The sequence below is a fragment of the Elaeis guineensis genome, chromosome 7, assembly GCF_000442705.2.
Source record: "Elaeis guineensis isolate ETL-2024a chromosome 7, EG11, whole genome shotgun sequence".
In the NCBI taxonomy this organism is placed as follows: Eukaryota; Viridiplantae; Streptophyta; class Magnoliopsida; order Arecales; family Arecaceae; genus Elaeis; species Elaeis guineensis.
This window is the reverse complement of record NC_025999.2, coordinates 58,869,153-58,891,711: the sequence shown is the minus strand read 5'-3', so window position 1 is coordinate 58,891,711 and position 22,559 is coordinate 58,869,153.

Sequence of the window (22,559 nt, the reverse complement as noted above, 5' to 3'; positions counted from 1 at the left end):
ATTTTGTACGAGATTAGAAGTAATTTTTGGCATAAGAAGTCTAAGAGTTGGGGTGTGAAAAGTTGAGAGTGGGTTGGGCTTCCGTGCATGAGAAACAAAAAAAGTGTTCTTCCTCTCGGGCGTGAGGTGTTGGGTCTAGGGTTTAAACTTTAGATTTTGTGAGCAGAAAAATACAAGAATGAGTCTTGTTCAATCTCCCACACCACTACCTCCTTATAAAGCTTCATCTTCTGATCTGGAGGAGTCTAGGAGATCTAAAAAAAAGAGCTTGGATCAGCCATCTAGAGCCTTCGACGTAAGCTAGCACTCCCATGAAGGAAGACCCGATCGAGCATCGAATAGATGATCTATAGAGGTTGGATGATCTGTGTGGCTGCTCGATATTAGTGAGAGCTTCGTACCATATCTACCAACAATAGAGATCATTGATCCATGAAAAGGTGTTGAGTTTTGAACTCAATCGATGTGATCTAAAGGTTACATCAGATTTAGGGCATCGATGTAATTGATGTAGTTTTCTATTTTATATCAAATTTTATATATAATTTTTTTTATTATAGATCCTTAATTGATAGTTTATATCTGATTCAAGGTATATTTATAAGATTAAAATATTTAATCTTTTATTTTCTGTTGTAAAATTTTAAAAATACATGCTTTAAACTATCAATTTTTTCTTTAATTGGTATCAGAGTCCGATTTCTTATGACATGACTTTTTTTGCATATAACCTAATATTATATGCATTTAGATCTATAATTTAATTTAAATTATATCTAATATATGATATTTAGATCTAAAATTAGTTATAGATCTGATCGTACAAACTAATATAAGATTGTCTTACTGTAAGGTTTATCCCTTACAGTGCAAAGATTGTCCTAGTTTGTGCTGATCTTTATAAAATTTGATTTTAATTATTTAGATTAGATCTAAATAATTAATTTAAAATCTATATAGTATAGTAATCTGATTGGATAGTGTTGGAAAATATGTCCCAAAAGTCAATCGTCAATCTGTTGACGGTTGAGCAACTTTGTATTGTAATTGATTTGTTAATAAATAAAATATATTTTTAATATTTTCATCATAAGTTTTTATCTTCTAATGAACTCTGTTGTTGTGATGAAGTCTTTAAGACTATTTAGGTTCGATAAAGAGAAGATTTATCGATTAGTCCTTAAAACTGTTCACGATCAAATGATAGACTGTTAATAAGGACGACAGCTTCTATCGAGCATACATCGCTGTAGGCCATATGGGTTGGTTATCCTCTTAATCAAGGAGTGTGGAGATACTGATATGACATACAGGTAAGATGTAAGGGTACATCATCATTGAACATGACCAACTCCAAAGCATTCTGCTGTCGAAAATATCTCTGATGGGATATAGGTATAAGTGTCCCTTAGACCTGAGATCGCCTCAGTGACTTGCAAGCAACTCACTGTGCTTTGGTACTGGACTAATTAAATTTTTAATTCAGTGATGAAAGATTTCTGAGCACAGTCAAATACTTACGAAGTCAGAGTATGATCAAGATGGGATTGACCACTCCAAGAGTTGGAGAAGAATGAGTCGCTGTATTTCAATTTAGCAAAACCTTGGCCAGGGTAATCTATTAGATGGATTTGATATTTTGAAATACAATGTGGACAACCTGATCAGAGTTGACAGTTGAACTCTGAGATATCCTATGAGCATTTTGGTCAAGGAGATGAATTATATGGAAACTATATCTGCATGGGTTCTAAGGATGTTGTTCTACATATTCGACCTATCCGACCGTCGGGTACCATTGCTAGATGGTTACTTCGATTGGTACAAAAATTTATTTCTATGCTATCAGTTTAGGCTCAAACCTATGAGGTCACACACATTAGAGTTCACAATCCAATCGGATGGTTGATCAATGATTAAGAATCGTTCTAGGGTTAAACGATCAATACGATTGACATTTAACCTAGTGCAAGTATTGCAGGAGGATCGATTAATAATTTGATTGCTAATTGGCTTAATTTGAAGCTAATGGGATGAGATTAAGTCTAATTGAATATAATTTAATTAAATTTAGTTTGGCTTGATTGGATCAAGTTCAATTGGTTTATTGGATAAACCAAGTGCAAGAAAAAACTAGTCCTAGTTCAATTAGGACTTGGGTCAACCTAATTTTTAATTCAATTAAAAAATTAAATCAAATTTAAATCTAATTTAATCTGATTAAATTAAATTTTTAATTAGGTTAAGATCTATTTTAATTAGATTGATTTAGTTTTGGTTTGATTTAGTTTGAGAAACCAAATTTGAACAAGTCATAGATTGAACCCTAGTAAGACTAGGATTCCACCTTACGCCACCTTAGCCCCCCATGCCCACTCTCTCTTATTTTATGTGATAAAACCTTCTCTCCTAGGCCTTCACACGTGCCTAAAGCTTTCCACTCTTTCTCTCTTACATGAAATGTGGTTGTGGACCAAGTCAAAGTAGGAATTAGTTTGGATTTCAAATTCTATGAGATAGAATTTTAGGAAACCAAAACTCTTTCCTTGTGGCACTGATTTTACTAATTTTTTTTTGAGATTTTTGTAGCTTTTATGGCACATATTGTGCACCCTTTACTTATGGTCCATTGCAGAAAAAGAAAGAGGGGCGCCCATGAGTTGGGCACCCCTTGTCTTGCCCTATTTGGATTTTCCTTGACTAGGTATTTGACCTAAATAAGGATTCCTTATATCTCATTATTTAAGATAAATTTCTTCTTAAACTTTTTATAGATTATAAAGAATTGAGAGATATTTAGGGTGTCTAAAAATCAGGGAGAAAGAGTGTTAGAGCATGAAGATATAATAGACACAAAACTAAGTGTCTGGGTTAGAGCAAAGAGAAGAAGAAGAGGGTCTTCTTCTAGGGTTGCTGATTTCACCTCTTCTCTTCCTCCATCTATGAGTTTTCTGAGAGTGTCTCATATCTAAAACTTTTTCTCCTACTTCTCATCTTTGGAAGAGTCCAAATCAAGAAGAAAGAGGTATCTGATCGACCATCGAAGAAGGATCAGCACAGTACTAGCATACCGTGCTGATTTTCTGGATCAGGACTTCTGATCGTGATTCGTGGGCTTGTGTGGATGACTCCTAGAGGCCAAATGCATGTACGGTTTACAACATCATCCTCAAGCTCGGATCAACAAAGTTGGAATGTTTAACTTGGAAGGTAATAGATCTGATCTATTATATTTTACATACATTAGATGTAGTATAGAAACATGTTGATATGATCAACATGTAGTTCTTGCTCTTTATATTTTAATTTTTGATTTAATTTTATATAATAATCATGTAATAGGATCTTAGATCTAGGGATTCTCTGATTTTATAAGATAAATTTTGATTTATTTTAGTCTTCCACTGCCTGATCTTGAAAAAATTTCAAGATCTAACCCTGAAACCCTAAATTTGGTTCCTTCACTAAAATCCATATAGACTGCATACAGGCCCGAGGATGGCTCGATCAACCTATATGCATCAAGACTAGTTGTGCCATCTTCAATACTCGAATGAGGGAAGGAGCATCAGTCATTGATCATGTACTGTACATGATCGAGATGATTGAGCACCTAAGCAAGCTCGGCTTTCCCCTGCATTAGCAGTTGGAGAAAGATGCGATTCTAAACTTTATACTTAAGTCCTATCTCTCTTTTCTTACTCATTTTTGAATGATAAAGCCTACGGTCAACTACCACAGTTTGCTGGAATTGACGTAAAACTTTGAGAAGGATCACTAGCTCCACAAGGAATTGGTGAATATTATGAGAGGGTCTTCTTCTAGACATCGACTTTTTAAGAAAGAGAAGAAGAACAAAAAGAATAAGAAAAGGGTGCAAAGTACCCAAGCACCCAAGCCTAGTCAGATCAAGAAACTCAAGTCCGATCAGAGACAGACAGAATGCTTCTACTGCAAGAAGCATAAACACTGTAAGAAGAATTGTCCTTAGTATATTGTCTCCCTAGATTCGAACAGGCCAAGAAAGAAGCAAGTTGTTACTGGATAAGGTAATTATATGATAACACCTTATAATTTCTCAATTTGTGATTCTATTATCTGGATATTAGATACTGAAAGCCTTTTTAATATTTGCAATTCGTTGTAGGGTCTACAGGTCAGTAGGAGATTTGAAGAAGATGAAAGATTCTTTAATGTTGGAGATGGAAGATCAGTTTCAGTTCCAGCGTTAGGAACTATTAAGCTTGCATTCAAGTCCAATGTAATTGTTCTTAGTGAATGTCACTTTTGTCCTTTCTTTTTATTAAACATTATTTCTGTAGGCCTCTTGGCCATGTATGATTATAAAATTTTAATAAAAAAAATAATTTTAATATCATTATGAATGGTGTTAATGTGATGAATGAATAGCTGAACAATAGTATTTACATATTGTCACAACCTGTTAGTATAATGTACACGTCCAGCAAACGTCCTAGAATTAGTAATGTCTCCGATATCTATCTTTGGCACTGTAGGTTAGGTCATATTAATAAGAACAGAATAAATAGGTTGACACAAGAGAAAATCCTCAAAGTCAGTAATTATGAATCACTTCCGACCTGTGAGTTTTGTCTTCTTGAAAAAATGACCAAGTCACCTTTTACTGAAAAAATGTAAGCGAGCTAGTAAAGTTTTAGGTCTGATACAACTGATGTATGTGGACCAATGAACACCAGTACCAGAGATGGATATTATTATTTTATTATATTTATAGATGATTTATCGAGGTATGGGCATATCTACTTAATGACACATAAGTCAGAATCGTTTGAAATGTTCAAACGATTTCGTAATAAAGTAGAAAAACAAACTAGAAAGAGTATTAAAACTCTTCAGTTTGATCGAGGAGGAGAATACCTCTTCAGTGAGTTTCTGACATACTTAGAAGAGAATAAGATTCTTTTACAATGGACCCCTTCTGAAATACTACAACATAATGGTGTATCGAAAAGAAAGAATCAAATCTTGTTAGACATGATTCGGTCCATGATGGGCTTTGCAAGTTTGTCGAACTCTTTTTGAGATATGCACTCGAGTCAGCTTGTTATATTTTAAATAAAGTTTCGAGTAAGTCCATAAGTAAAATACCACATGAGATGTGGACAGGGCGTAAGCTAGCACTCTCTCACCTTAGGATTTGGGGATGTCCGGCTGATGTTAAATATTTGAAAACTGGCAAGCTTGAAACTAGATTTGACAAGTGTCTATTTGTAGGGTACTCAAAAGAGATCCAGGGGTATTACTTCTACCTTATTGATGAATGAAGGTGTTCATTAGCAATAGGACAGTCTTTATAAAAAAAAAGTTTCTTAGAGAAGGAATTAATACCTCAAAGATTGAACTTGATGAAGTTTGATTAGTAAAAGAATCGACACAATCTGGTAAACTCATAGAGTTGAACTTGATTAGATCAAATTCAGAACCTGTTATAGAAATATCTTTAAGGAGATCCGATAGAATACCATATCAACCAGATAGATACTATGATTTTTTGATCCGAGACGGTGATCTAATTGAACTCGATGAGAACAATAAGGATCCGATCACCTATATGGATGTGATGCAAAGGTCTGACTCTGATAAGTAGCTGAAAATCATAAAATCTGAAATGGAGTCCATGAAGGTCAACAACGTATAGACATTGGTTGACCCATCTGAAGGGGTAAAATCCAAGGGTGTAAGTGGATTTTCAAAAGGAAGAGGAGCGTAGACGGAAAGGTGAAGACTTATAAAGCCAGTCCGGTTGTCAAGGATTACTATCAGCATTATGGTATTGACTAGGATGAGATATTTTCTCCTGTTATAATGCTCAAGTCCATTCGGATCATGCTTGCGATAGCAGCATATTTAGACTATAAAATCTGATAAATGAATGTGAAAACAGTCTTCCTAGATGGAGAGTTGGAAGAAGAGGTGTATATGATAGAATCTGAAGGTTTCATATCCACAGATAAGTCTAAGGTGTGCAAACTTCAGAGGTCCATTTATGGATTTAAGCAGGCATCTTAGAGTTGGAACATACATTTTGATAAAGTGATCAGAATGTATGACTTCATTAAGAATGGAGAGAAACTCTATATATACAAGTGGGTTGATAACTCTGTGATAGTATTTCTTATTTTATATGTGGATGACATTCTCTTAATCAGAAATGACATTCCTGTATTACAGAGAATAAAAGTTTGGTTGTCATCATAGTTCTTCATGAAGGACTTGAAAAAAATATCCTACATCATTGGGATGAAGATCTATAAAAATAGATCTAAAGGTTGCTTGGATTATTCTAGTTGACGTACATTGATACTGTGCTAAAAAGATTCAGCATAAAAAATTTCAAAAAAAGCTATCTTCCGATAGGCTAAGAAATTACTCTCTTGAAGAGTGATTGTCTGATAACTCCTCAAGAGAGAGCATATGAGTAGAATTCCATATGCATCGGTAGTGAGATTTATTATGTATGCCATGATATGTATACGACTGGACGTGGCATACTCATTAGGGGTAGTGAGCAGATACCAGTCCGATCCAGGTGAGAACACTGGAAGGTCGTAAAGATCATCCTTAAGTATTTGAGAAATACTAAGGATCAGTGGTTTATCTATGAAGAATCCAACTTAAAACTTATGGAGTCTTCAGACTTCAATTTTTAGTCAGATCATGATGACAGCAAGAGTGTATTGGGATATATTTATATCCTGAACAGTGGAGCAATCTGCTGGAAGAGTTTCAAGCAGCACACTGTGGCTGACTCTACTTGTGAGGCAGAATATATCGCGGCATCTGATACTGTGAAGGAAGTTGTGTAGTTATGAAAGTTCATCAATGAGCTCGGAGTGGCACCCTCCCTTGATGGCTCAGTCTTGTTGTATGTGACAGCACTAGCATCATTGCTCAAGCAAAGGAATCAAAGTCACATCAGCGAACCAAGTACATTCTATACCGCTACCACCTGATCCGAAAGATTGTGGATCGAGATGATGTTGAGCTTCAAAAGATCGACAAAAAGGAGAATCTGACTGACCCATTTACCAAAGCCCTGGATGTCAAGGAGTTCGAAGACTATAAATCAAAGATGGATGTATGATACTATACCGATTGGCTTTAGTCCAAATGAGAGTTGTTGGAAATTGTGTCCCAAAATCAATCGTCAGTCTGTTGATAATTGTATATGAATTATTGAATTAATAAATATTATTTGATTTTCTCATCACTGTGTACATCTTATTTTGAACTCCTGTTATGTGATGAAGTCCTTAGGACTATTTGATTCGATATAGGAGGATATATCATTTAGTCCTTAAACCTTAAGTTCACGATCAAATGATATACTATTATTAGGATGATAGCTATATCAAGTATAGGTCATTGAGTGTCATGTACATTGGTTATTCTCTTAACCAAGAAGTGTGAAGACACTGGCATGGCATGCAAGTGAGATGTACGAGTACATCTCACTGAACGTGACCAACTGCTGAGCACTCTGCTGTTAAGAGTAGTTTGCGAAGGATATGGGTATAAGTATCCCTTTGATCTGAGATCACCACGGTGACTTACAAGCAACTCACTGTATTTTGATGCTGGACTATCTGAATTTTTAATTTAGTGATGAAGGATTTCTGGGCACAGTCAAGTACTTGAGAAGTCGGTATGTGAGTCAAGATAGAATTGATCCCTCCAAATAAGTTGGAGTTAATGTATCAATGTGTTTCAATTTAGTAAAACCTCGGCTTGGATAATTCATGTAATAGATTTTAAAAATTAAAATATAATATGGATGATCATATTCGGGTTGACAGTTAAATCCTTGGTCACCTTGAGTATTTGGGTCAAAAGAATGAATTATATGGTAACTATATGCCAATAGGTTTTTGAATGATGCTTCGTAATCTTTCGACCTATCCGGACATCAGGTATTATTGCTAGATGGTCATTTTGATTGGTATAGAAAGATTATTTCTATACTATCGGCTTAGGTTCGAACCTATGGGGTCACACTCAAAAAAAATTTTGACTGATTATATGGCTGATCGATAATTAAGAATCGTTCTAGGATAAAACAGTCAATTCGATTGATGATTAATCCCATGCAAAAGTTGCAATAAATCAATTCACTAATTGTTAGTAAATTGCAAGAGAATTGATTAGTAATTAGATTACTAATTAGTTTAATTTAATTGAGCATGAAGGTTTGGATCAAATCCAATTAAATTAGATTCAATTTGGTTCGACTCGATTAGATTATGAGATGATCTAATCACTAAGGGTGTTCGATTCCTGATTTAATCAGGATTTGAGCTTGATTAATTTTTGATTTGATTAAAATTTAATCAAAATTATTTTCTACCTAATTAAATTAGGTTTAGTGATCCAATTGGGTCTAACCTAATTTGGTTGGGTTAAGAATCCAATTAGATGAGAAAATAATTCGAATTCAAATCCCTTGCGCCTCCTTTCCCTGTGCCCTCTTATTCTTCACACGAGATTTTTTTTTTACATGAATTTTTCTCATGCCTAGAAATTTTTTCATGTTCACATCTGATTCTTTTTAAATTAAAAATTGATTGGTTTAAATTTAAGTTCAAATGGGTTTGAATTTGAATGAAAACCTAGAGTCGCCATCACCTTTCTCCATATATAAAGTGTTTTTGCATGAGATTTTTTATCCCATTCTGATGTTGGTCAACCTCTCTCTAAGTTTATAAGATGAAGATAAAGTTTGATTCAAAATTTAATTCAAATTCAATTTGAATTGGTGATAAGGATCAACCAATATTTGAAATTGAACCGAAGCTACCTTATCCTTATCTTCTATGGGATGCCATCCTTAAGAAGGGATCAGTTTTGTGTGAGATTAGAAGTAATTTTTAGCATGAGAAACCTAAGAGTTGGGGTGTGAAAAGTAGAAAGTGGGTTGGGCTTCCGTGTGTGAGAAACAGAGGAAGTGTTCTTCCTCTCGGACATGAGGTGTAGGGTCTAGGGTTTCAACTCTAGATTTTGTGAGAAGAAAAATATAAGAGTGAGTCTTGTTCAATCTCTCACACCACCACCTCCTTGTAAAGCTTCATCTTCTGATTCAGAGAAGTTGAGAAGATCCAAAGAAAGGAGCTTGGATCAGCCATCTAGAGCCTTCGATATGAACTAGCACTCTTACGAAGGAAGATCCGATCAGGACTTTGAGTGGACGATCTGTAGAGGTCGGACGATCTATGCGACTGCTCGATATTAGCAAAAGCTTCATACCATACCTACCAGCAATAGAGATCATTGACCCATGAAAAGATGATGAGTCCTGAACTCAACCGATGTGATCTAAAGGTTAGATCAGATTCAAGGCATCGATGTGATCGATGCAATTTTCTATTTTATATCAGATTTTATATGCAAATTTTTCATATCATAGATTCTTAATTAATAGTTTAGATCTAATCTAAGGTATGTTTAGAAGGTTAAAGTCTAGCTTATGTCAAGCATTTAAAGACAGATAAGCTTGGACCTAAGTTCGATAAATGCTTGTTCATAGGGTATCCAAAAGAAACTAAAGGGTACTTCTTCTACCTCGTTGCAGAGCAAATGGTATTTATCAGCAGCAGGGCAGTCTTTTTGAAAAAAAATTTCTTAGTGAAGGAGCTAATGCTTGTAAAATTGAACTTGATGAAGTTCAAGAGATGGAAAGACCGATACGCATAGAATTGGATTTGATTGGAGAATCAAATCTGAAGCCAGTAGAGGCATCATTAAGGATATCCGGTAGAGTACCACAGTAGTCGAATAGATACTATAGTTTCTTCATCCAGGATGGTGACCTCATCGAATTTGATGAGAATGATAAGGATTCGATCACCTATATGAAAGCCATGCAAAGGTCTGACTCCCAGAAATAGCTTGAGGCCATGAAGTTCGAGATGGAGTCCATGAAGATCAATGGTGTATGGACATTAGTTGATCTATCCGAAAGGATAAAACTCATAGGATGTAAATAAATTTTTAAGAGGAAAAGAGGAGCGAACGGAAAGGTAGAGACCTATAAAGTCTGTCTAGTTGTCAAGGGTTACCGTCAGTATTATTTTATTGACTATGACGAGACATTCTCTTGTGATAATGCTCAAGTCCATTCGAATTATGCTTGCTATCACTGCACTCTTAGATTATGAGATCTGATAAATGGATGTCAAAACTACTTTCTTTAATGGGGAGCTGGAAGAAAAGCTGTATATGATACAGCCTGAAGGGTACACATCTACAGATGAGTCGAAAGCGTGCAAGCTGAATAGGTCTATTTATGGACTTAAGCAGATGTTTAGAAGTTGGAACATACATTTTGATAAGATGATCAAAATATATGGCTTCGTTAGGAATTAAGAAGAGCCTTGTATCTACAAGTGGGTTATTGATTCTGTAGTCATTTTTCTTGTACTGTATGTGGATGACATATTGTTACTAGAAAATGACATCCTGACTTTGCAGAGTATGAAATTATGGTTATCATCATAATTTTCTATGAAAGACTCGGGAGAAGCATCCTACATCTTAGAGATAAAGATCTACAGGGATAGATCTAGAAGGTTGCTTGGATTGTTCCAATCCACGTATATCAATATCATGTTGAAGAGGTTCAATATGGATAATTCCAAGAGAGGCTATCTTTTGATAGGCCATGGGATTACTCTTTCCAAGAAGAATTATCCAACAACTCCTGAGGAGAGAGAACGTATGAGTAGAATGCCATATACTTCGGTAGTGAGATCTATCATGTATGTTATGATGTGTACGAGGTCGGATGTGACCTATTCATTAGAGATAGTGAGTAGGTACCAGTCTGATCTGGATGAAAAGCATTGAAAGATTGCAAAAGTAATTCTTAAGTATTTGAGAAAAACTAAAGACCAATGACTTATCTATGGAGATACTGATTTGAAACTTATGGGATATACTAATTTCAGTTTTCAATCAGATTGTGATGACAGTAGAAGCATGTCGGACTATGTATTTATCTTGAATAGAGGAGTTATTTACTGGAAGAGTTTCAAGCAACATACTGTGACCGATTCTGTATGTGAAGTGGAATACAATGCTGCATTAGATGCTACAAAAAAGGCAGTGTGGTTGTGAAAATTCATCATCGAGCTAGGAGTTACATCTTCTATTGATGGTCCTATCTTACTGTATTATGATAGCTTCAGTACCATAGCTCAGGCGAAAGAATCAAAGTCACACCATTGCATCAAATATATTTTGCACTGCTATCATTTGATATGAGAGATCGTGAACCAAAGTGACGTCGAGCTTTAAAAGATCGATAGAAAGAAGAACCTAGCTGACCCCTTCATTAAAGCTCTCAGGATCAAAGAGTTTGATGACTTCAAATAGAAGATGGATATAAGATACTGCTCTGATTGACTTTAGTCCAAGTGAGAGTTGTTGAAAATTGTATCCTAAAACCAATCGTATGATGATTAAATTTTTTATATATATAAATTATTAATTAATAAATAAAAATTATTCTAATATTTTTTATTACAAAGTTATATCTTTCTTGAACTCTTGTGCTGTGATGAAATCCTTAGAATTATGTTAGTGTACGATAAAGAGCGAATTTATCGTATAGCTCTTAATCATATTTGTGATCAAATGATACGTCATTACAGGAAGATGATGTTTATCGAGTAGAGATCGTTGTGTGCCATATGGGTTGGTTATCATCTTAACCAAGAAGTGTAGTGATACTGGTATGGTATATAGGTGAGATATAGGAGTACATCATTGTGGAACAAGTGACTCACCTACTGAGCATTCTGCTGTCAAGAATTGCTAGTGAAGTGTATGGACATAAGTATTCTTCAGAATTGAGATCATCATAGTGACTTGCAAGCAACTCACTGTGCTTTGGTGTCGGACTATCTGAATTTTTAATGCAGTGATGGAAAGCTACTGGGTATAGTCAAGTACTTGCGAAGTCTGTATGTGGATCAAGATGGGATTGACCCCTTTGAATTATTGGAGTTGATGTCTTACTGTATTTCAATTGAGTAAAATCCTAACTAGGATAATCTATGAGATAGATTTGAAGGGTTGAAATACAATGTGGATAAAGTGATCTCGGTTGACAGTTAATTTGAGACCATCCTACGGTATTTAGGGTCAAAGGGATGAATTATACGGTAACTATGTGCATAGATTCTGAAATATTTTTTTTTACGATAATTTGACCTATCTGGATATCAAAAACTATTGCTAGATGGTATCTTGATTAGTGCAGGAATCGATTCCTGTGCTACCAGTTTAGTGTTTGAACCTATGGAGTCACACACACAAGTCAGACACCGTAGAAAAGTATTGACCTATGTTTGTATGTCCAATTTGAAAATACTGGACTTGATTGAATACAAAAGTTAACTTGATTGAGAATTAAGTTATGGATCAAATGAAATTGAAGAGTTGACTATGTCTAGCTAGCACTATATATGAGGTTCAGATTCAATCCCGAAGATAAACTATTTCTGATCTATAATCCATGGAGTCTATGAGAGATTGAATTTAAGTGCTGATTAATTTTAGATTAGATCTGAATTAATTATACTTAATTAAGTTCAAAATTCAAGTTAGACTTGGTATGAAAGTCCTAAAGAGTTTAGGATTGACAGTCTTTCGAAATTATTTCAAATTAGCTTCGAATTGGATTTGAATTGGATCATTTTTGGATGAGATATTAGGAGTTCTACTTGTGCTGGGATTCCCTCCTCCCTTGGGCTGACTAGCACCTGGCATGGTGCTGGTTGTGGGTGTCTCATGTGGGTGTGGGAATGGGTGTATTGTGGAGTGCCATATGTGATGGGAATTCTATCTCATGTAGGAGTCCTTCTTTCATGAGTATTGAACTGATTCAAAGCATATTTGAATTAGGAGTTCTATACTTATTGGGTCATAAGAATCATCTATAAACAGAGAGAGTCTCTACCTATGAATGAATAGCAATCAAATAGCAAACAAATTAGATTGAGAGAAGAGAGAAAGAGAGAGGGAGATGCGTGAGAAGGGGCATCCCTTTACCTTCTCCTTGGCATCTCCCTTTGTTGTTGCCCATCCTCTCCTTGCCATGGGCCCTCTCTTGGGTATCTCCCTTGCTGGTGTGAGGTGTCACACTATCACCTCTCGTCCCTTATTTGGTTGGATTGCGAAGCTGATTTGATCGGAGTTTATCTCGCTTTCCTGCATTGTCTGGCATGCATGCGAAGTAGAGGGTCTGCATTTTCAGACCTCCGCAAAAGTTGATTTCAGATTTTTGGAGATTTGATCTCCAATTCTATTGCTATTCAGGTAAGGTTTTGATCTTTATTCATGTAGATTTGTAGAAAATTTTTAGATGTAATCTAGGCTTTTTTGAAGAGAAACAGTTTTCCTTCCTTTCACTCGATAGATGAGTCTCGGATCTGCAGTGTAGGAACATTGGGGTGAGAGTACAGGTGATTGTTAGAGAATAACTTGTACTGAGCATGACCAATATGAAAAATCACTTGGATGTCTATTCACTCATCAGTGGTTGTCTCGATGCTGCAGTGGTGTTAGTTCTTTGACTTATGGTGTCATTGGCTATTTGCAATGAGACTATTGAGTTTGACTGCATATTTCTTTGATCCCTAGCCATTTGGATCCTTACTGTGTATGTTGGCTATTAGGAGTAGGATGCACCTAGATGGAATCTATTGATCTTGGTAGAAAAAGAGAAGTTCTATGCGATTTGTGATACTAAGTTCAAAAAGTCTTTGGCTAAAGCTAGTGTGAATACTGAAAAAAAATTTTCACGAGATTCACAAGTGAACTCGAGTCGAGTCAATTTAGCATATGACTGATGATGGGGTCTGACAAGTTCTCCATGACCTCCGTCAAGTCGGAACTCATGATAGAAGGACTGAATCATATGATAACTACACTTAAGGGTTCAAACTTTCATTTTACTGGGCTACTATTACATACTGCTAAGTTGTGGGGAAAATTCAGTGTAGGGGTAAAATGATAATTTTAAAACTTTTTAAAATTACTATTTTATAGTAAAAATTATTAATTAATCTAATTAATTAATAAAATTTATCCTACACTAGGATCTAAATATAATATATAGCATGCATGCATTTAAATTTGAAATTCAAATTTGAACAGTAAACACTTTACTGTAATGTGTTCAGAACATAATACCTTTGTGCGGATAGTAGATCGCCGCAATCTGATCATCGTTGAGAGAGTCTGATCATCGTGATGCAGCCACACAGCAGTCTGGCCTCTGTGGATCATCCACACGAAGCTCTCGATCTGATCGACTCCTCACGAGTGCTAGCTCGTTGTAGAGCACTTTCGACGGCTGATACTGATCAAACTCCTTCGATCGATGTCTACCAATTCTTTGGATACTCTGGATCATTAGTAGACATGCTTGAGAGGATGTTGAAGATCTTTCTAAAATTTGGTGGGCTCACAACACTCGTAGCTCACCTTCTCACTTCCCGAACTCCAGGCTGAAACCCTGAAGAACTCACTGAAACCCTGCGCACACTTTTTCTTTCTTTTCTTTCTTTTTCTCTCAGAAGGATATAGACTTTCACCTTACACACAAAGATTCCTCACGCCCAAATTTTCTCTCCAAAATTTTTCTTGCACACGCCCCACTCTTCTCCTCCTTTTAAAACAATGTCAAACGTCTTATCCACGTGAGAGGATAAAGATGAGTAATTGCACATTTGAATTCAAATGGAAACCAATTTGTCCCTATCCACTAAGGGTGTGAGAAGAGGAGGGCATGGCTTAATATATGCGTGAGTGATTTCATGAGAAATATTTTCTCGTATAATAAATGGGGCGCTAAAAGAGGATAAGGTCAAGGCGCTAAGATTGGTTGCTCATTCAAATTCAAACTTTGTTTTGAATTTGAATGGCCAACCAATCATCCTTATCCACTTATTTGATGCATTAAAGTAGGGGCGAGGAGGGCTTTGCATGAGAAAAAATTCATGAGAACTTCCTTCTCGTGAATTCAAATGGGCACAGTGGAAGTGAGGTGGCGCAGGGAGAATGGGTCAAGGTGGTTTCATTATTTAAACCAACCTAATTGAACCAAATAAGTTAGGCCCAATTAGACTAATTTAAACCCAACTTAATTAGACTCAATAAAATCTTAATCAAATCAGGAATTGATTAAGCCCAACTCCTGATCAAATCAGGGACCAAACCATCTCAACGATTAGGTCAACTCTTAACCTAATCGGGTCAAACCCAACTGAATCCAATTCAATTGGACTTGATCCAAAAATAATTACTCAATCAAATTGAGTTAATTAGTGATCAAATCACTAACTAAACCTCTCATAAATATTGAGTCCAAATTGATGGGTAATCGAGCATCAGAATTCATCGATATGTAACCATGATCGAAGAGTCCCAAACCAATGGGACTCTTGACCCCGGTACCCAAAATGTGTGGGACTCGTGATCAGAGAATCCTGATTCTCGATCACAGAGTCTCAGACATGTAGAACTCATAGTCCACAAGCATTAGGACTCTTCATCAGCCATCAGATCAGATAGGAATCTCTAATGTGTGTGACCCCCCAGGTTCGAACCTAAGCCGGTAGCATAGGAACCAATTCCTGTACTAATCGAAGTGACCATCTAGCAATGGTACCCGATGACCGGATAGGTCGAATAGTCCAATCATAACACTTAGAACCTACGTGAATATGGTTACTGTATAATTCATCCTTTTGACCTCTGTGTTTAGGAGACTCAGGTTAAACTGTCAACCCTGATTAGATCATCCGAATCGTGCTCAACTCAAACAGTCCTGTGACTCCTCACAAAGACTACCCTGACTAAGGTTTTGCTAAATTGAAACATGACTGTACACAGCTCTTGAACTGGAGTGGTCAATCCTATCTTGACACACACACCGACAAGTCAAGTACTTGACTACACCCAGTAGCCTTCCGTCACTGAATTAGAAATTCAGGTAGTCTAGTGCCTAAGTGCAGTGAGTTGCTTGCAAGTCACCGTGGCGGTCTCAGGTCAGAGAGAAATTTATACCCATATTCCATCGGAGCAAATCTTGACAACAGAAATAGCTCCGGAGTCCATCACGTTCAGTGCAGATGTACCCTTACATCTCACCTGTATGCCATACCAATATCTTACACTCATTGGTTAAGAGACAACCAACCTATATGGCACACAATGACCTATGCTTGATAAACATTGTTGTCTTTGGTAATAATGTATTATTTGATCGTGAACAGATTTAAGGACTAAACGACGAATCCTCCTTTGTCGAGTCTAAATAGTCCTAAGGACTTCACCACAACATAGGAGTTCATTAGAAGATGAAATATTTTGTGATGAAAAATGTCCAAATAATTTTTATTAATTCATAATTCATGTACATATACAAAAATAAGCACAACCGTCAACAAACTGACGATTGACTTTGGGACACTATTCCCAACAATCTCCCACTTGGCCTAAAGCCAATCGTGCAGTATCTAATACCCATCTTCGACTTGTAGTCGTCGAACTCCTTCATCGCAATGGGTTTAGTGAATGGGTCGGCCAGGTTCTCCTTTCCATCGATCTTCAGAAGGTCGACGTCACCTCGATCCATTATTTTCTGGATGAGATGGTAGCGGCGCAGAATATGCTTCGTCCGTTGGTGTGCCTTGGGTTCCTTCGCCTGAGCAATGGCTCCAGAGCTGTCACTGTAGAGAGAACTGGACCAACAAGGGAGGGTGCTACTCCGAGCTCGATGATGAATTTTCTCAGCCACACCATTTCTTTGGCAGATCTGATGCAGCGACATACTCCGCCTCGCAAACTGAATCAGCACTGTGTGTTGCTTGAAACTCTTCCAGCAGATAGCCCCACCATTAAGGGTAAAAATAAATCCCGACACACTTTTGCTGTCATCGTGATCAGACTGAAAACTAGAGTCTGTAAACCCTATAAGTCTCAAGTCTGATTCACCATAAATAAGCCACTGGTCCTTAGTATTTCTTAAATACTTCAGGATGGTTTTAACAACCTTCCAGTGATTCTCCCCTGGATCAGATTGGTATCTACTCACTACCCCTAGTGAGTATGCCACATTTGGTCGTGTACATGTCATGGCGTACATGATAGATCCCACTGTCGAAGCATATGGAATCCTACCCATACGCTCTCTCTCTTGAGGTGTTGTCGGACAATCCCTCTTCGAGAGAGAAATTTCATGGCCTATCGGTAGATAGCCTTTCTTGGAATTCTCCATGCTGAACCTCTTCAGCATAGTATCTATGTACGTAGACTGGGATAAACCAAGCAACCTTTTAGATCTATCCCTATAGATCCTCATCCCTAGGATGTAGGAAGCTTCTCCCAAATCCTTCATGGAGAACTGTGATGACAGTCAAATCTTTATTCCCTGTAATGCAGGGACATCATTCCCGATTAAGAGAATATCATCCACATACAATACAAAAAATACCACTACTGGACCATTAGCCCACTTATAAATACAGGGCTCTTCTCCGTTCTTAATGAAGCCATACGTCTTGATCGTCCTATCAAAATGTATGTTCCAACTCCGGATGCCTGCTTAAGTCCATAAATGGACCTCTGTAGTCTGCACACCTTAGACTCATCAGTGGATGTGAATCCTTCAGGTTGTATCATATACACCTCTTCATCCAGCTCTCCGTTTAGAAAGCTGTCTTCACATCCATCTGCCAGATTTCATAGTCCAGATGGGCAGCTATCGCAAGCATAATCCGAATGGATTTGAGTATTGCCACAGGAGAAAACATCTCATCATAGTCTATACCATAACGTTGACGATATCCCTTGCAACCAGACGGCTTTATAGGTTTCCACCTTTCGTCTGCGCCCCTCTTCCTCTTGAAGACCCACTTACACCCTATGGGTTTTACTCCTTCGGGTGGGTCAACCAATGTCCACACATCGTTGACCTTCATGGACTCCATTTCGGATTTCATGCCTCTAGCCATTTTTCAGAGTCGGATCTCTGCATTCATCCATGTAGGTGATCGGATCCTCATCGTTTTCATCAAGTTTGATAGGATCATCGTCCCGGACCAAGAAACCATAGTATCTGTCCGGTTGACGTGGTACTCTACCAGATCGCCTTAAGGGTGCTTGAACAATGGGCTCCAGATTTGATCTAATCAAATTCGATTCAGGTTCAGCAACTTGTGTCGATTTTTTCACCTGTCGAACTTCGTCAAGTTCGACCTTAGAGGCAACAGTCCCTTCACCAAGGAACTCTTTTTCCAAAAAGATTGCCTTAAGGCTGACAAACACCTTTTGCTCATCAGCCAGGTAGAAATAATACCCTTTGGTCTCTTTTGGGTATCCTATAAAATTACACTTGTCAGACCTAGGTCCTAGCTTATCCGTAATTAAACATTTAACATAAGCCAGACACCCCAAACCCTAAGGTGCGAGAGTACTGGCTTACGTCCTATCCATATCTCATATGGCATTTTGGTTACATACTTACTCGAACTCTATTTAGAAGGTAACAAGCCGATTCGAGTGCATATCCCCAGAGGAAGATCGGCAGACTAGCAAATCCCATCATGGATCGAACCATGTCCAACTAGGTCCGATTCCTCCTTTCAGATACATCATTATGCTGTGGTGTTCCAGGAGGAGTCCATTGAGAGAGAATCCCATTCTCCCAAGATATGTTAGAAACTCATTGAAAAGGTATTCACCTCCTCGATCAGATTGAAGAGTTTTAATACACTTCTCAGTTTGTTTTTCTACCTCATTTGGAATAGTTTGAACATTTCAAACGACTCCAACTTATGCTTCATTAAATAAACATACCCATACCTCGATAGGTCGTCTGTGAAGGTTATGAAGTAGAAATATCCACCTCTTACACTTGTGCTTATGGATCCACATACATCAGAATGTACCAGACCCAAGAGTTCACTGGCTCGCTCATCTTTTCCAGTAAAAGGTGACTTAGTCATTTTACCAAGAAGACAGGACTCACAGTTGGAAGTGATTCACAATCACCTACTTCAAGAATTTCTTCTTGAGCCAACCTGTTTATCCTGTTCTTATTGATATGACCTAGCCTACAGTGCCAAAGGTAGACTTCTGACACATTATCTATTCTAGGCATTTACCGGAGGTTTGAACCACATTAACAGATTGTGATAGAAAGTAAATTCCATTATAAAGTTGTCCAATAAACATTGTAACACCATTCAAAATGATATTGCAAATATTTTTTTTATTAAAAATTGATAACCGTTCATGGCCAAAAGGCCTATAGAAATAATATTTAATAAAAAGCTTGGACAATAGTGACATTCACTCAGAATTATATTTCGAGAATTGATTACAAGGTTCATGATTCCTAATGCTAGAACTGGAACTTTGCTTCCATCTCCAACGTTCAGGAACCTCTCGCCTTCATCAAATCTCCTACTGACTGCAGACCCTGCATCGAATTGCAAATATGATAAGGGCTTCCGGTATCCAATACCCAGACAGTAGTATCACAAATGAAAAAGTTGCAAGGTGTTATCATATAAGTACCTTTCTTCTTCTTTGGCCTGTTCGGGTCCAGTGAGGCAATGTATAGAGGACAGTTCCTCTTTCAGTGCCCCTGCTTCTTGCAAAAGAAGCACTCCGCCTGGCTCTGGTCGGGCTTGCGCTTCTTGGTCTGACCCTATGCAGACATCCCAGCATGCAGCTGCACCTTCTTATTCTTCTTCTTCTTGTTCTTCTTCCCTTTCTTAAAGGGTCGACGACCAGAAGAAGACCCTCCCACAACATTCACCGACTCCTTATGGAGCTGGTGATCCTTCTCAAAGTTCTACAGCAACCCCAACAAGCCGTGTAGTTCACTGCAGGCTTTGTCATTCGAAAAGAGTAAGGAAGGGAAGGAAGGACTTGGACAGAGAATTAAGGATGCATCCTTACTGAGCTGCTCGTGCAGGAGAAAACCCAGTTTACTTAGGTGCTCAATCATTTCGATCATGTACAGTACATGATCAGTGACTGAGGCTCCATCCCTCATCCGAGCATTGAAAATGGACACAACTAGTTTTGTGCCTTTCAACATCGTCAGGCGTGCCAAAAGAGTCGTTCAACATTTGAAGCATCTCCTGTGGCTGGACGTTCTCGAACCTGCGACTGAACTCATCATTCATTGCCGCCAGCATTATGCACTGGACGTTGGTGCGGTCGTTGAGCCACTTCTGGTAAGTGTCTCAGACTGTCCCTCTAGCGTTCAGGGCTGGCTCCTCAGGTGCCAGATCCGTTACTACATAAAGGATCCGCTTATGCTCAAGGATGATTTTTAATTTTCGATACCAGCTATCAAAATTAGGTCCCATGAGCTTGTCATTATCTAATAATGATCGGAGCGATAGGGTAGTGGCCATAGCTGCATAAAGAAAATCAGACCTATATTAGTACATAAATTATTAATACTAAAGATTGGACTTTAGTCTAAAGTTTCTCCTAGTATTTTTACGAATTGGTAGCCTCAACCTCTAATTCAAGGAATTACTTTAATTCCTTAGTGGGTACTAGAATCCACACAGACTACACACGAGCCCAACTTTGGTTGGTCAACCCATGTGCATCTATGGGTAGGTTCATAACCAGTTGTTTCTCTAAACAACTTCTAGTAATTAATTTTGCCCCAGAACCTAATCAGTAGGCTTTGGCCTCCACTGAAAAAATCTGGTTAGATCCAACCATTAACATGATTTGATTTGGTGAATCGGATCAATAAATGATCAAATCCGACTTTAGTCGGCCAACCTAACCACCATCAGAAAGACTCAAACCAAATTATCATACTATGAATGATAATTCATTAGTCAATAAGCACCAGGCCTTTGGGCCTCCAATGATTATTAAACTAATGGACTCATTATCACTCACTTAATGGAAGGCTATGACTTAGTTATCAATATAACTTAATCATTTTTAGGACTTAATAATTTTTTTTTGAAGATTTTATTAAAGAATAGATGAGAAAAAATATCCAGCCAATTTCAATCCTCCCACTGACTTCACCAAGTCAGATTAAAAAGGATTTACTTAAAGCTGGCATTAGGAGCACCTAAATCAGTCAAACTGATTTACCTAATGACATGGGTGAGCCCTAATCACCAAGTGATCTAATCAAAACTAATTCATCAGGTTGGCCAGGTAAGTGAGATCAGTGGTGGGGATAAGCCATTAACTTGTCAGAGATCGAATCACTGCGAGTAGCTCCCACTTAAAAATCACTGGTCAAACTGCCAAACTTGCCTTAGACACCAACCGGTTCATTAGTTTTAATTTGATCAACTTAGTAAATAGGGTTCCACCGCGTAGCCATGAATTAAGTCCATCTTGGTCTAGTTAAAGACATGGACCCATTCAACTACAACTATTGGAGTTGAGTCTAGAGCATCCTTGACCTAATCTAATTCAACTTTTGATTAGATTTGATCAATTACTCTAATTTAGTCTATTTTTTTAAGCTAACCTTAGGTCTAACCCAATTATGGACCTAATCCATCTAACCCATTGACCCACAAGTTTATGCAATTGTCTTAGATCTTAATTCACAATTCTAGACCTACTAGACAACACTTAATTCTTTTAATTAAGTATTTGGGCTGATGGGTCAGGGTTTGGCATTTCAAAAATAATTTTCAAAATTGAAAATTTTATTTTATGTTCACCAAATATGTTGACTTATTACACAAATATATCAGCACATTTCATAAATAGCAATCCTATTGCTAATTACATAACAGAAAATAACTCAATCAAAATAAATCATGAATATTCCTTTCGTTGCTTCATTTGCATGGGATATAATCACATCGGCACCCCTACCGCCATAGGAGACCCCATCGAATGGGAAGAGAGGGCCTTTAAACCCTACTTTTCTCCTATGACCGGACGGCCATGGCAACCAACCCAATTCGATTACTTGCTACTTGGATCAAGTATATCTAAATATACAATTTCAAAATTTAAATTTTAAATTTCAAATTTCAAATTTTAAACTTTGAATTTCAAATTTCAAACAAATTTCAAATTTCAAATTTTTGAATTTCAAATTTTGAATTTTAAATTTTGAATTTTAAATTTGAATTTCAAATTTAAAATTTTTACCAAATTTTAAATTTTAAATTTCAAATTTTGAATTTGAATTTCAAATTTCAAATTAAATTTTGAATTTTGAATTTCAAATTTCAAAATTCAAATTAAATTTTGAATTTCAAATTTTTGAATTTTGAATTTCGAACAACTTTCAAAATTTAAATTTTAAATTTTAAATTTTAAATTTAAACTTTTAGATTACAACTTAATCTACGCATGTAAATATATATATCATATCTAAGAACCTGTTCTGATACCATTTGTGGAAAAATTCAGTGCAGGGGTAAAATGATAATTTTAAAACTTTTTCACAATCACTATTTTACAACAGAAATTATTAATTAATCTAATTAATT